Genomic DNA, 12,901 nt, shown 5'->3' with positions numbered 1-12,901 from the left:
AACAAAAATGAAGTACCGCTTGTTAAACTGTGAAAGCACGAATGCTAATGCACTTGCATCCGCTTATTCTTCGTCCTTTTCTTGCACGCTGAAATGCTTTTTAAACAGCTTTAAGCTGAAATAATCTTGAATAAAGTTGTCGCATATTAAAAAAAATTCGAAATGAGTGATTTAATTTAATCTTCAAAATTTCATAACACACAAAGCATAACACAGAAAGATGAATGCAATTTTAATTTATATTATTAAATTTGTACTACTTTTGAATTCTCATTACTTTTGCATAAAAGCTCATTTTCTAACAAAAAACATAGATCCAAGTTTCAAACTTTATACAAAAAATGAAAAAATGTCCGTAATCTTTAATCTGAATTCGATGGGGTTTAATTAAATTTTTTGGATTTCAAGAAAAACTTTTAGTATGCAGTATCATAATCCGTTCACTTAGTGCAAATCTGAAGATACTAAATAATTTCGTTGATTTTTGCGCATTTCTTCTTATAACTACGCTCGCCATTTTTGTATATTGGAAAATGTATAACACCGTCAAGGAAAAACCTTATAAAAAATCAACCAAATTTTTTGGTGTCTTCGAAATGAGATTTTCTTTACTAAAATTTTACAACTTATAAAACTGCATAACAAAAATCATTCTCGAAACTTTAATTTAAAACTGTGGAATGGGCATGAAAAGCTTGTAGCTTCAGTTCCTGTATAAATGTTGAAACTTGGATTATTATTTAGCACACTCAAAAAACAAAAGAAAAAGTCAAAACCTGTGAAAATGTTTCTGTGCGGGTGGTACCTGTGACGACAACTTCGTCGGAATTTTATAAATATATTTGCAGAAATATCTCAGTTTTCATGTGACATCAGAAAAAACGGAGAAAAACGTGCAAAAATTGTAAAGGAATTTCTAAAATTATTTCATTGCACAATTTCCCGTATTTATAAGATAAAAGAAAATTTTCATGTATAGATTGAAGTCATTAAAGAATATCGATGGTCCATTAGATGTATTGCGAAACAGTAAACGAATATATTCATTATTAAAAAATATTCATTGCAAAGTATTAATTTTTGTAACAGGAACTTAAGAACTATTATAAAAACACATCTCTCTGCACGTACCATCACTCATAGTCAATGCATAGGGCGGAAACAAACATTTCAAACGATTTCTGTCTGCCGTGATATGTCTCCAGGTGGAGGTGGTAGAGCTCTGATTTGGAATTGGGCTCATAGAAGTATGTCGTAGGTTTCTTCTGCGCCGGCTTCCTTTTGGGTTCCATTGGAAAAACATTTTGATAACATTATCGTCCGCTCTACAGAGAATATGTTTAATCCAGTTCCATTGCCGCCTTTTAATTTCAATATTGATTGGACAGCTATCACTAAGCGAAAGAAGGTCAGTAATGGAATTTGTTGTGGGCATTTGTTGATAAACGTTTAAATGCATCTGCTTATGTGCTCAGATATGAACCATTTCTAAGATCCGTATAAGAGGACTGATTTGACGCTGGTATTGAAAATTCCAAGTTTTCCAAGAGTGCTACAGTCGGCCTATCTTATGGAACGCAGTACGTGCTTAATAAATACGTACCGTCACAGCAATTACTGCAGCACCATTTTATGTTATTTTCATACCGCGGTACTTACAGATAACAGAACTCATCCACATCTTCCATAATGATGGCGTTTTCGCTTGTAGTAAATTCAAAAGGGGATGTTTGCTGTTTGCATTATCATAAACCTGGGTTTTGCGAAATTTATTTATAATTATAAATTTTTTTTTGTTACATTATATGGTATTTCCACAAATCGATTAACCTACAGTTTTATGCCGCTTCCGAATAACAGATGTTTTTTTTTCAAACGTTTTTATGCCAGAAAATCCTGAGAGTTTACCTTCTTTGCTATTAGAAATAACTTTTTCCATAATTTGATGTTTCATGTGCGAAGTGCGCATTGAACTGACGACAACCGATTGATTGGATTGGGTTCTATTCTTTATACCATTACCTAGAGACCACCGTAGCCGAATGGGTTGGTGCGTGACTACCATTCGAAAGCGCGCAGGTCCGAGTCTCCCGGATCCAAAACACCAATTGATAGAAAAAGCTTTTCTAACAACGATTGCTAGTAGGTAGAGAATGGCAAACCCCCGGGTGTAATTCTGCCATAAAAAACCCTGTGCAATTCGTAGGAGGCGCGAAACTGTAGGTCCACTATTTATAGAAAACATCAAAGCGCACACCATAAATAAGAGGAGGTGTTCGGCCAAACATCAAAAAAGATCAATTAAGCGTCAATTACATACATATTTAATACTATTGAAGCTACCCACTTTTACCATTTCAGCAATATGAATGATGAAATATATCACTACATATCATCCATAAATCTAAAAAATAAATCATATTTCCTACTGAAGTTCACAAACAGAAAATATTATCAGAAAGCCACGGTAAAATTGGAATAAAGGAATGTTTTCAAAAGTATTAAGTTATAAATGTGAAACTCACCTCAGTTTTGCAGGCATTCAAACTTTTAGCTGGTAACAGTTTTTCAGTGTATTTTATTTACTTGTTTCTTTACCTGATTTTAACTTGCACTCGCTTTTACGGACTCACTAAAGTCTCCAAAACAAAACTGTTTGTTTAACAAACAAAAAGCGAGAAAACGATAAAAAAATAAATGCACAAAAATTAAAAAAAAAAATTATGAAAAAGAAACAATCAAAAAAAAACAAAAAACAAGTTCACAAAAAGTCCTACAACGAGCAACCGAAAAGATGTTGAATTAGCCGAAAAAGGTGCACCAGCGCAGCGAGTAACTAAAACAACAACGAAAAACGCAAAAACACATAAAACCCCATGAACGATAGCAACAGGCCAAGCAGCCATGCCTAACAACAGCAGCAACAAGTTAAAGCCAAAACTTGTTGCCGCTATTCGCTATTACATACAGCTACAAATTTTTGGCTTGTTGTCGTTATGATATTGTTTTTGCTTTTGCTTTTTGCTTATAATGTCTGCTTCTTTTTCTATTTTTTTTTTTTTTTTTTTTTACTTTTGTTAGTTATTTGTTAATATACAGCTTGTTGTTGCTATTTTTATGCTTGTTGTTGTTAATTTGGCATTCTGTGTATGTAAGCTTGTATGCTTGTTTTCTCGTTTTTTTGTTTTTGTTTCTCTCACTTTGCTTTTGACCAAAACTAGCTTAACACAGTTCAGTTATAACTTTTTTTCTGCTTAAAACACTTTTGAGTTGGATTATTATTTTTTCGTTGATTTGATTTTGGATTTTTTTTATGAAAGATCTAAATTTGTTTGTCTTTCGCATATGCGAAGTTGGTTTTAGGCACAGATGTGTTATTCTTTGCTTTTAAATCATTAATTTACTTATTTGTATTTCGACAACTTGATTGACGAATTCAAAGGCAAACTCAAAAGTTGTCAGCGCTCGAAACAATAAGCAGTAATCAACATACAAAAGCTGCCAACAACAACAATTGCGTGGCGATAGCTTACCGAGCTGGCCCGTTTACCTTGAGTTGCCAAAAGTTGAAACCCACAAAGTTATATACATAAAAGTACGAATATGTGGATGTATGGATGTAGCGAAGTATAAGTGTGTATGTAGGCATATAAGCAATAAGAAACGTAGCCAAAATGAAGAAACAGCAAAAGCCTTAATTGCTTTTAGTGGGGGCTGCGCAAATTAACTTTGGGTGCGAAGCAGAGTTCAAACTCAAACATTTTTTGATGCTGAAAATTTCGCAAACTTCGGAGAAGCATTTACAAAACCAATGTTAGAAATGTTTTTAACCCGGCAGTTAGCAGATGAGTGTGGCTAGATTTTCTTTTAATTTAGTTTTTTTTAATTGAAATATGCATATGTACTTCAAAGCGCCGTTTTCTCAATATCCAGATAACTTCCATTTAAGTGTCATAAACCTAAAAAAAAGACAAAGAAAAAATTTCGTCTTCACAGATGATCCTAGCAGGGCTGGAGCTCGGTATAGTAGCAGTTCCGTATTCGAAAGTACTTTCTTTATACTTTACTATTGTAACATTTAGCGAATATTGAATAAATTAATACCGGCCTCCGACTAATCTCGAAGATAACAAGCTAACAAAGTTGCAACTTCGTACTTCATCGATATACCAATCTGCTTTACGAAGTATAACTAAAAGTATGTAAGGTTCTAAATATACCCAAAATTAAATTGTGAAATCGAAATTATTTTTAAGATATTTTATTCGTATCAAATATATGTATACAGTCCGCGACGATTAAAGATACCACAATAATAGTTAGACCAGTCTTGACGTTTTTTTATATATTATATATATATTTTTTTTTGGATATGCATTATCGTTTTTCTATAAAATGATAGCTCATTGTCTAATAAAACCATGTAGATTCAAATTTAAAACTAAAATTAAAAAAATTCCACAAAATTTTCAACCCAATTTCATGGTTTTCAATTTGAATTTCTATAAAGATTTTTGGTATGCAATTTTATAGTCCATTAAATTTTAGTATAATGAAGTGCGGATTTAAAGTTACTAAAAACAGTCGTTAATTTTGTATACTGTTATTTCTTCGTGGAAAAATTAACCATAAAACTTTTTTATATCATCCAATTGGAATGAAAAGTTTTTGGAAATTTTCTTATTTTTGTAAAGCATTTGCATATTGGATTTATATGATTTTACTTAGGCAATGAAATATAGTTTTAGACAAAAACAATGAATATTAATAAAAATAATAAAACTATCAAAAAATTTACAAAACTATTCAAATATTGATGTGCTATCGTTTTGTCATGGGGTGTAAATATATTTTGTATAAATATATTATAGGTATATATATAAGTATATTATCGACAATGAAGATTCGTATATTGAGAAATTGAGTTTCATTCAGCTAACTTCGTAATTCGATTTTATTAGCTCTACAGTGGCGAATATTGAGTCCCGATATAAGGATTATATATTTGTGGTGGTCATCTAGATGTGTTTCCACAAACTACGATTGCGCTGGCTTTTTTCTAATATTTTTTCCTAATATAAATAACTAGAAATCGTACGATTAGATGAAGATCAATTAGTCTTAAGTTAAGAAATTACAAATCACCAATAAAATGTTCTGAAAATTTAGATTTGTTCAGCAACAGAATTGAGGTTAGTAGATATGATGAGTGCTAAAAACAACCTTTCATAAGTACTGCTTGCTAAAAGTATTGTGTTTTTATTCAGATCGGTTCCAAATTGCGAGAGATATCAGAAAAATGTTTCTGAAGGGAGATGGACCAGAATATTGGACACGAACGATACGATACAGATTGCAGGAAATTGGATTATGTGTCTCTTAACCTACCAAAAAGCCATTTCGGAATCACAAAATGCGCAAAAACGTTTGAAATGAGTGAAAAAAAGGGAAATTTATCAATTTCAATCCTATTCGTTTGGATTCGATGGGATAATGTTGCAAACGCTTATTGGGCTAGAAAAAGTATTTGAAAATGTATAGTGTAATAAAATTACACCACTACTTTTGCAGAATTTTGTCGATACGATGCATGATAGGATTCATGTAGGCATGAAAATTAAAGGAAGTCTCGCAAAATACATATTAATATTTGTATGTTAATATTTTTTGTCCTTCGTTGTATTAGTTGTTTTAGCTGCATGAGAACTATCGGTATCTATAACTATGGGTTGGCAGCAGAGAATGGCAAACCTTGCTAACATTTCGGTTAAGTAAGGTTTGACAAGTGTTCACGATTCATTGAAAGCCAGAACAAAGCTTTCAAATTGTGGAAATTCACTTCAGAAAAATGCCACTGGTGGCCTCATCGGTCCTTATTTCTTTCGAAACCAGGAATGCACTGCGGTTACGGTGAATGGCGAATGCTATTGAACCATGTTGACTGAATTTTTGTTTTCAAAAATTAAACAGCTAAACATCTAAGACATTTAGTTCCAAAAGGACGGCGCAACTTGCCATTCAGCTTACTTAACAATCGTTTTATTGCAATGTTCCAGCCACCATTGACGTCATGCGGCCAGCTTTATTGGGAAAAGTAATATAGTTGTAGTAACAATTAGGCTGATTGAATAGACTCATAGCCACGGCGAATATATGCCGGATATCATGTTCAATATTTCATTCAAATATCATAAAATGGTTTACCAGATTTTAAAAAATAAATCAACAATATTTCTATTTTGTATTATCACTTTAAGTTATCTAGCTCTTCAAAAAAAAACATTTGTATCTATGGCATAGAAAATTACATTTACATTACAATTAAAATTTTTCGAAATGCTAATATTTGTTTGTACGCCACTGTACAACTGTAGGAACGCCAGACGCATCAGGTGTGAATGATGTGAGTACTAAAACATCTACGAAATGGAGAGCTAACGAGTATTTTATTTTTATTTTTATATTATTTTTAGAGTGTTTGCCACCGTGAAGAACGCATGCGCAGATGAAGTTATTTGCTATGCAATCTTCAGGAATTGCTTAAAGCGAAATTTGAATAAGATTTTAATTGGTATAATTTTTTGCATCTTTCTTCTTCGTTAGAGTTATTTTTCATTCTTTGTTATTTCCTTTTGAGTGTGAAGAGCATTTTTTTCAATTTAAGCTAATACTCGTATTAACTGATGGATGACATCATTCGTTATATTTCAATGGTATTTTAACATTATTTTGTGTTTCAGTGTGCAGGCTGGTTTTGATTAAGTAGTAATATATAGTATAGTATATAGTAGCAGTTTGGTATACAGCAGATTTCGCTATCTAATTATTTTTATAATATGAAACACAACTCTACGCTCCGGCCATTAGTGCGAAAGCGGATATTTTGATTTTCACTGCTGACCCTATTCGCAACACAGCGCATACTATTGCAACGCTAAGTATAGCTGACATCATAACGAAGATCGGTAGATTATCAACTACTTTTAATGTTTATTTTTTATATTTTTATGTAGTCATTTTCACAAATTTTTCCACACCTTTTCTTCACACAACATCAGCAATTACGTAAAGGGTCAGTCGCGGCACACTGTTGAAATTGCCAATTTCACGAGTATGTATGTTTGTATATACTTGAAAGCGCAACTTAAGTGAAATTTGCGCTGGCATGCACACCCACCCATAGACAAAATACTTTTTTTTTTCTAATTTCAAACAACTTCCATCTTTTTGTACTTTAACGCACTAGTGTGATTATTTTTTGTGTTGCAATCCAGTTTAGTTTACGTTTGTCGTTTTAAAACACAATTTGTTTTTGTTGTTTATTGCTCAACTAAAATATCTATTTTTTGTTTATTTTTTTGGTTACTTGTTTGTTTTTTATTGTATCTGCAAATTTGAACAATTCACTGTTTGGGGTACGGTCGCATCGCGATCGCGCTCTCAATGCCGTAAGTATTTAGTGTAAAATGCGATCGCATCGCACCGCTCAGCTAATTTACTCACTCTATTTCTAATATTTGTTTTGTTTTTTCTTTTGTATTTGTAACACAAAAGCAAACAACCGACTAGTAAAATACACTACAATTAACTGCCAATAGTATCCAGATGCCAACGGTTAAGCTAGCACAATTTTCCGTACCGTTGCCCGAACTGTTTGGTTACCTGCTCACGACTGTTTTAGCCATTCCCCAGTAAGCTTACCTGTAGCCGTTTTAGCTAATACCAATAGTTGTGCCACCGCTCCGCACCGTGCCTCAAACACCGCAATACAGCGTAACGAAAACCAACAACAACCACAACGGCTATAAACACAATCACGTCCAGAAGCGCTTGATACGCCTCGCGCGCTCAGCGACACAACACTTTAAACCACTTCTATAAATTTTTTTCTCTACAAGCTCAATGAGCGTTTTTGTAGACTTTCGTGCAGCGCAACGGGTTTAACGAAACAGCAGCATTTGCTAGCACTGGTGAGTGATGACTTTTGGCAAGAGATTGAAGTGGTGGTGGATTCAGTAGATGGTAGTGTGGTGAACTAAGCTACTTAATGTTATTGAGCATGTCGATTTGACGCTTTATTGCTGCCTTGATATGGCTGCTGCTTCGCTATTGTTATTTTCTTTGCGATTTCAAGCTTGGCTTAGATCTACCAGTACAAATGTCTTATGTGCAGGGTTGCCAACAACCACAAAAAATGGATCCGACTCAAGCGGGGCTTAAGTTTACATGCTACCCACCAACTAAACGAAATCATATTGCTCCAAATCCAGCAGATGTGAAGGGTAGATCAAAAAAATTAACAAGAATCATTTCATATTATTAATTTATTCGAAAGACCAAACATTCGCATTTCATTAATGTGCCTACCTATTGATCCGAGGTCTTGGTGCCGGTTTCTTCCTCTATCTTAGGAATGGCTAGCTCGATATCTGCCTTAAGGGCCTGGATCGTTAATGGATTGTTCTCCAAAGAACAATACTTCACAATACCCCACCAAAAAGTTGAACTGCGTAAAAAGTTTAGCAACTGCGAGGGGGCTAACTGACATCGCTGATGATGACACGACTTTCAAAATAACATATGATAAAAAAGTAATATATGGATCGCTCTATATTTCTTAAAGAACATTGAAAGAGTCCATTTGTGGAACAACATCAAGACGCACACCACAAACAGGAGGAGGAGCTCGGCCAAACACCCAAAATGGGTGTACGCGCTAATTATATATATATATATATATATTCAAAGAGTTTAAATCATCACTTCGAGTATTGAAAGGGTGTCCAAAATATATCCCGAATGTATTTCAATACTTTCTCCACACTGTGTAGTACCCACTTATTTATTATACCATGCTAAGACTTACAACGTAATCCAGACAATTGGCAAACATTTTAACTTGAGTTGTTGACTTTGTTGTGCATAGTCACACTAAATTTATATGTTGCGCGCTAGCATTTAACAACTAAGCATATAACAACTTAAGACAATTTTGCAGCTTTGTATGGCCTCGACTGTAGGTGTACTCTGACTTGGAGATGTCATCTGTCTTCTCTACATATTATATACATATATACATTTTATTCCTGCCATAAGTTCTCTTAAAAGTTACTTCCGTTATAGATATGGAATTTTAATATTTTTTGAATAAAATTAGTTTTATTTAATCATGTAAATATTAAAAAAAAATTTAAATATTCATTCGAAATGGCCACCATATGCTTTTACTCAAGACCTCAAACGTTTGGGCCATTCAGCTATTGCAGCACGCTTTCCATGGATATTGTCGTCGCCGCACGAATCAGAGATTGTTTGAGACCTCACAAATTTCTTGCAGGTCTTCGACAGGCCATGTTCTTCAATTCTGACCACAAGCTGTAGTCCAATGGATTTAGACCTGGATTTCCAGACGGCCCATCTTCTACGGCTATGAATCCAGGAATATGGTTTTTTAGCCACTGTTGGGTGGTTTTTGCCTTGACGGCTGGATCGCAACCTAGCTGAAAGATCAAACACTCTCCATTGAAAAATGAACTGCTCAACTAGTTCACGACGTCTTCTAAGATATCCTCCTGGTACACTTTTGTCCTGCTCTAAACCCATGTTTTGCAGAAATAAAGAGATGTAAGGCCTTTACAAGACACTCACCACCAAAACATTACGGAGGCTGTATAGTGGCCACACTGAAGCATTGGAACAATATTGTATGCGCCCTTAAAAGTTTTAGCACAGATTTTGTCGTTTTGCTTATTAAAAACTTGTTCAACAGAGTAAATTTCCTCATCTGTGAAAACAATATTTTCATGGTCTTTGACCGTATGCCATCAAAGAAGTTGCTTGCATCTGCCGAGACTAATTTTCTTCAAGCGCGTAGTCAAAAGATGACCAGCTTAGCGACAAAAGGTTTTCATATGGAGATAATCTCTAACTAATTTTTGGATATGGATCTGATGGATACACTGATTTCAAGGGGATTTCTGCGAATTTCGAAATTGATTGTTTACAACAATAATTTATTTAAATATAGTCACCTTTAATTTCAATAAATAAATAATAGGTTCGCAAAGTTCCTAGCGGTTTAAACGCTGACGGCATCATCGGTACTTATTTATTTCAAACTGTAACTACAGTATATGAACTTTTTGAAAAGTTTTAAGTATTTATTTGTTTCCAATTCAGTTTTAATAATTTAACGGAAGTACGGAAGTAAGGAAGATACTACAATCTCCTAGAAAACCATGACTTCAAGTTTCAAACTTTGTACAAATTATAAAAATAAAAAGATTTTCATCAAAATTCAAACTGTTCAATCAGATTTTTAAAACAACTTCGAGCAGGTATGGTTTTATTTCATTGCAATACCTATATCATTTTTCCATATTAATTATAAAAAATTTTGAGCATTCGATAAAGTAAAACATTATTGAGTATATTTTTCCAAGGAAACTGCAGATAAGCCTCATTTAGTCAAATCGTGATCAATTTAATATTCTGTACTCCCGCAATCAATAAAACCGTACATATATGTATAATTGGGCTGCTAAAAATTTTTCCTAGGTTCGGATTCCACTTATACATAAAATTCTGAGAAACATAGCCATCTTTGATTAAATATATATATAATTGGCGCGTACACCCTTTTTGGGTGTTGCCGAGCTCCTCCTGTAGTTGCATAAATGGAGCGACCTACAGTTTCAAGTCGATTCCGAACGGCAGATATTTTTCACGACAGAAATACACTCGGATGTTTGCCATTGCCTGCCGAGGGGCGACCGCTATCAGAAAAATGTTTTTCTTAATTTTGGTGTTTCACCGAGATTCGAAACTACGTTCTCTATGAATTCCGAATGGTAGTCACCCACCAACCCATTCGGCTACGGTGGTCGCCTTAAGCTTTAATTTAGTTTGAAAATTTTTAAAATAAGATAGTTTTAATTAATACGAAGTTAATATCAAGATTAATCCTGGCGAATTTGTTAAGGATATTATTTTTTGCAATTTGGGATCTTTTGGCATGTTAAATTACTTTTGATATCTATTTTTTATTTAAAGAACCTTATGATATATAACTCTTTAATTTTCTGATAATAAAAGTTCCTGTAAGTAATTTCTTATATGTGAATAAAATTAAAACGTATAATAATTTCGAAAACAAAAAAAAAAATATATACATTGGCTTACAATTAACAACGTATTTGCATTTACTTGGATTTCAGGTTTTATTAATTTCAACACGAGTTATTTTTATACCTTCCATTTCCATTGCCATAACTCTCTGTTAATTTTTGTATTAACTAAAGCTTATATTATTTATTTATTTATTTTTTATAAAATTTGCGGAGCTATATTATATATTGGCTTTAGAGCTATGCTCCAATGTTGTTTTTTTCCTAAGAATGTTATGCAGGACCCGAACATACTAGAAATGATGTCGAGAAAAGCTTTCCACAAAAATTTTATTTAATTAATATATTTAAGAATTTTTTAATAAATATTTTCCTTTTTACACACAAACGCTCTTATGCCACATATTACAGAATCTTATATCGCTAGAAGAGTTTATCTCCTTTTTAGCTATTTTCTTTTTACGTAGATTTTTTAACGCGAAATTTTTTCTAACTCTACTGCTTTTTTTGATTGCGATTATTCTAGTTTATTTGTATGCGGCTTCACTCAATGCGGAGACTTTTCTATCCCAGCAAGCCGCGGTAAAAGAAGATTAAGGGGTTAGGGGTAGTCAGAATTTTCAAAAAATCGAGTTTTTTTTTTTGCATTTTCTTAAAGTATAATGTTTTAAAAATATTGTGTGAAAATTTGAAGTGAATCCGACAAATACTTTTCAAGTTATTCAACAATTAACAAAGGGCGCTCGGCCGCTCCGGAGCCGATAGCAAGACTTTAAATGCGTTTTTCTCAAAACTATGTTTTTCAAACTGGTGAACACTGTAACTTAAAAACCGCTACGTAGATTTCAATAAAATTTATACAGCTTTTGAAAAACATAAAAAACTTGTGCCTGATCGAAGGATTTTTTTTTTTTTCAAAAATTTCGATTTTTTTTTAACAATTAACTGTTGGTTTTTTCCCGAAAATCTGAAAAATATTTCCTGAGGCCGCCATTTTGTTCATTTTGAAAAAAAAAAAAAAGCTTCGATCCGGCCTGAGATTATCTTATAAAAAAAATGTTTCTCATCCGATTGGTTTTAGATGAATCTGCAAGGACTTCTGATGTTCACCGCAAGGGACTTCTGGAGAAACGGGCTTCACACAAACAGCGATAACTTTTGCAATTATTAATTTTTTTTTTTTGAAATTTTGGTGAAGTCAAGTTAAAACATGATGTTTTTATGCTATGTTTTTATTTTTGTTAAATAAATTAATTAAGTAGCAAAAAAAAATTCGTGAAAATCATCATTTTTTCGGGCCTCTGACTACCCTTAACCCCTTAACTGAACTAAATATCTTCTTTATGCCAAACTCCCTTCAATGAAGACATACATACACACATAAACTTTTTGGTCGCTCAAACATGTAGAGCTTTCACTATAAATATGTATATGTATGAAAACAAAATTTTGCATGCTGTACGACAAACAGTTCAAACTACAATAGCTTTGCCGCGGTTTGTCATAGTGAGTTGATTAGGTTAATTCTGTTCCTCTCTTTCACACCGCACAACACTACTCGCTAAATAAACGCCACAGTACTTAGAGATCTTTCAAGGTAAAGAGAGTCTCCAACCGCAACTGTTAATGACTTAACCGAGCAGCAAAAGCAGTAATTTTCAGCTTGGCTGCTTTTTCTATACTTATAAACATGCTTTGTTGCTCTGATCATTTTTAATTGCTTTTTCTGCATTTAGATTTGATTGAAACCGTTAGAATTAGAACAATAAAAACTG

General features: G+C 33.2%; 1 protein-coding gene across 5 annotated transcripts in view; it reads right to left on the bottom strand.

Moving 5' to 3' along the window:
• Positions 1 to 7,662, bottom strand: part of LOC128858239 (uncharacterized) — a 129,878-nt gene extending 122,216 nt beyond the window's left edge. The window contains exons 1-2 of one of the 5 annotated variants that reach the window (XM_054094332.1): positions 7,038 to 7,662; positions 2,526 to 2,652 (exon numbers count right to left, since the gene is read on the bottom strand). The gene's annotated coding sequence lies outside the window, so the exon portion shown is untranslated. The remainder of the gene's footprint in view (positions 1 to 2,525; positions 2,653 to 7,037) is intronic. The other 4 variants (XM_054094333.1, XM_054094331.1, XM_054094334.1 and 1 more) reach the window with 4 other exon arrangements.
• Between the last annotated feature and the right edge of the window lie 5,239 nt (positions 7,663 to 12,901).

This window comes from Anastrepha ludens, chromosome 3, assembly GCF_028408465.1.
Source record: "Anastrepha ludens isolate Willacy chromosome 3, idAnaLude1.1, whole genome shotgun sequence".
NCBI lineage: Eukaryota > Metazoa > Arthropoda > Insecta > Diptera > Tephritidae > Anastrepha > Anastrepha ludens.
This window is presented reverse-complemented; position numbering and strand designations above follow the sequence as displayed.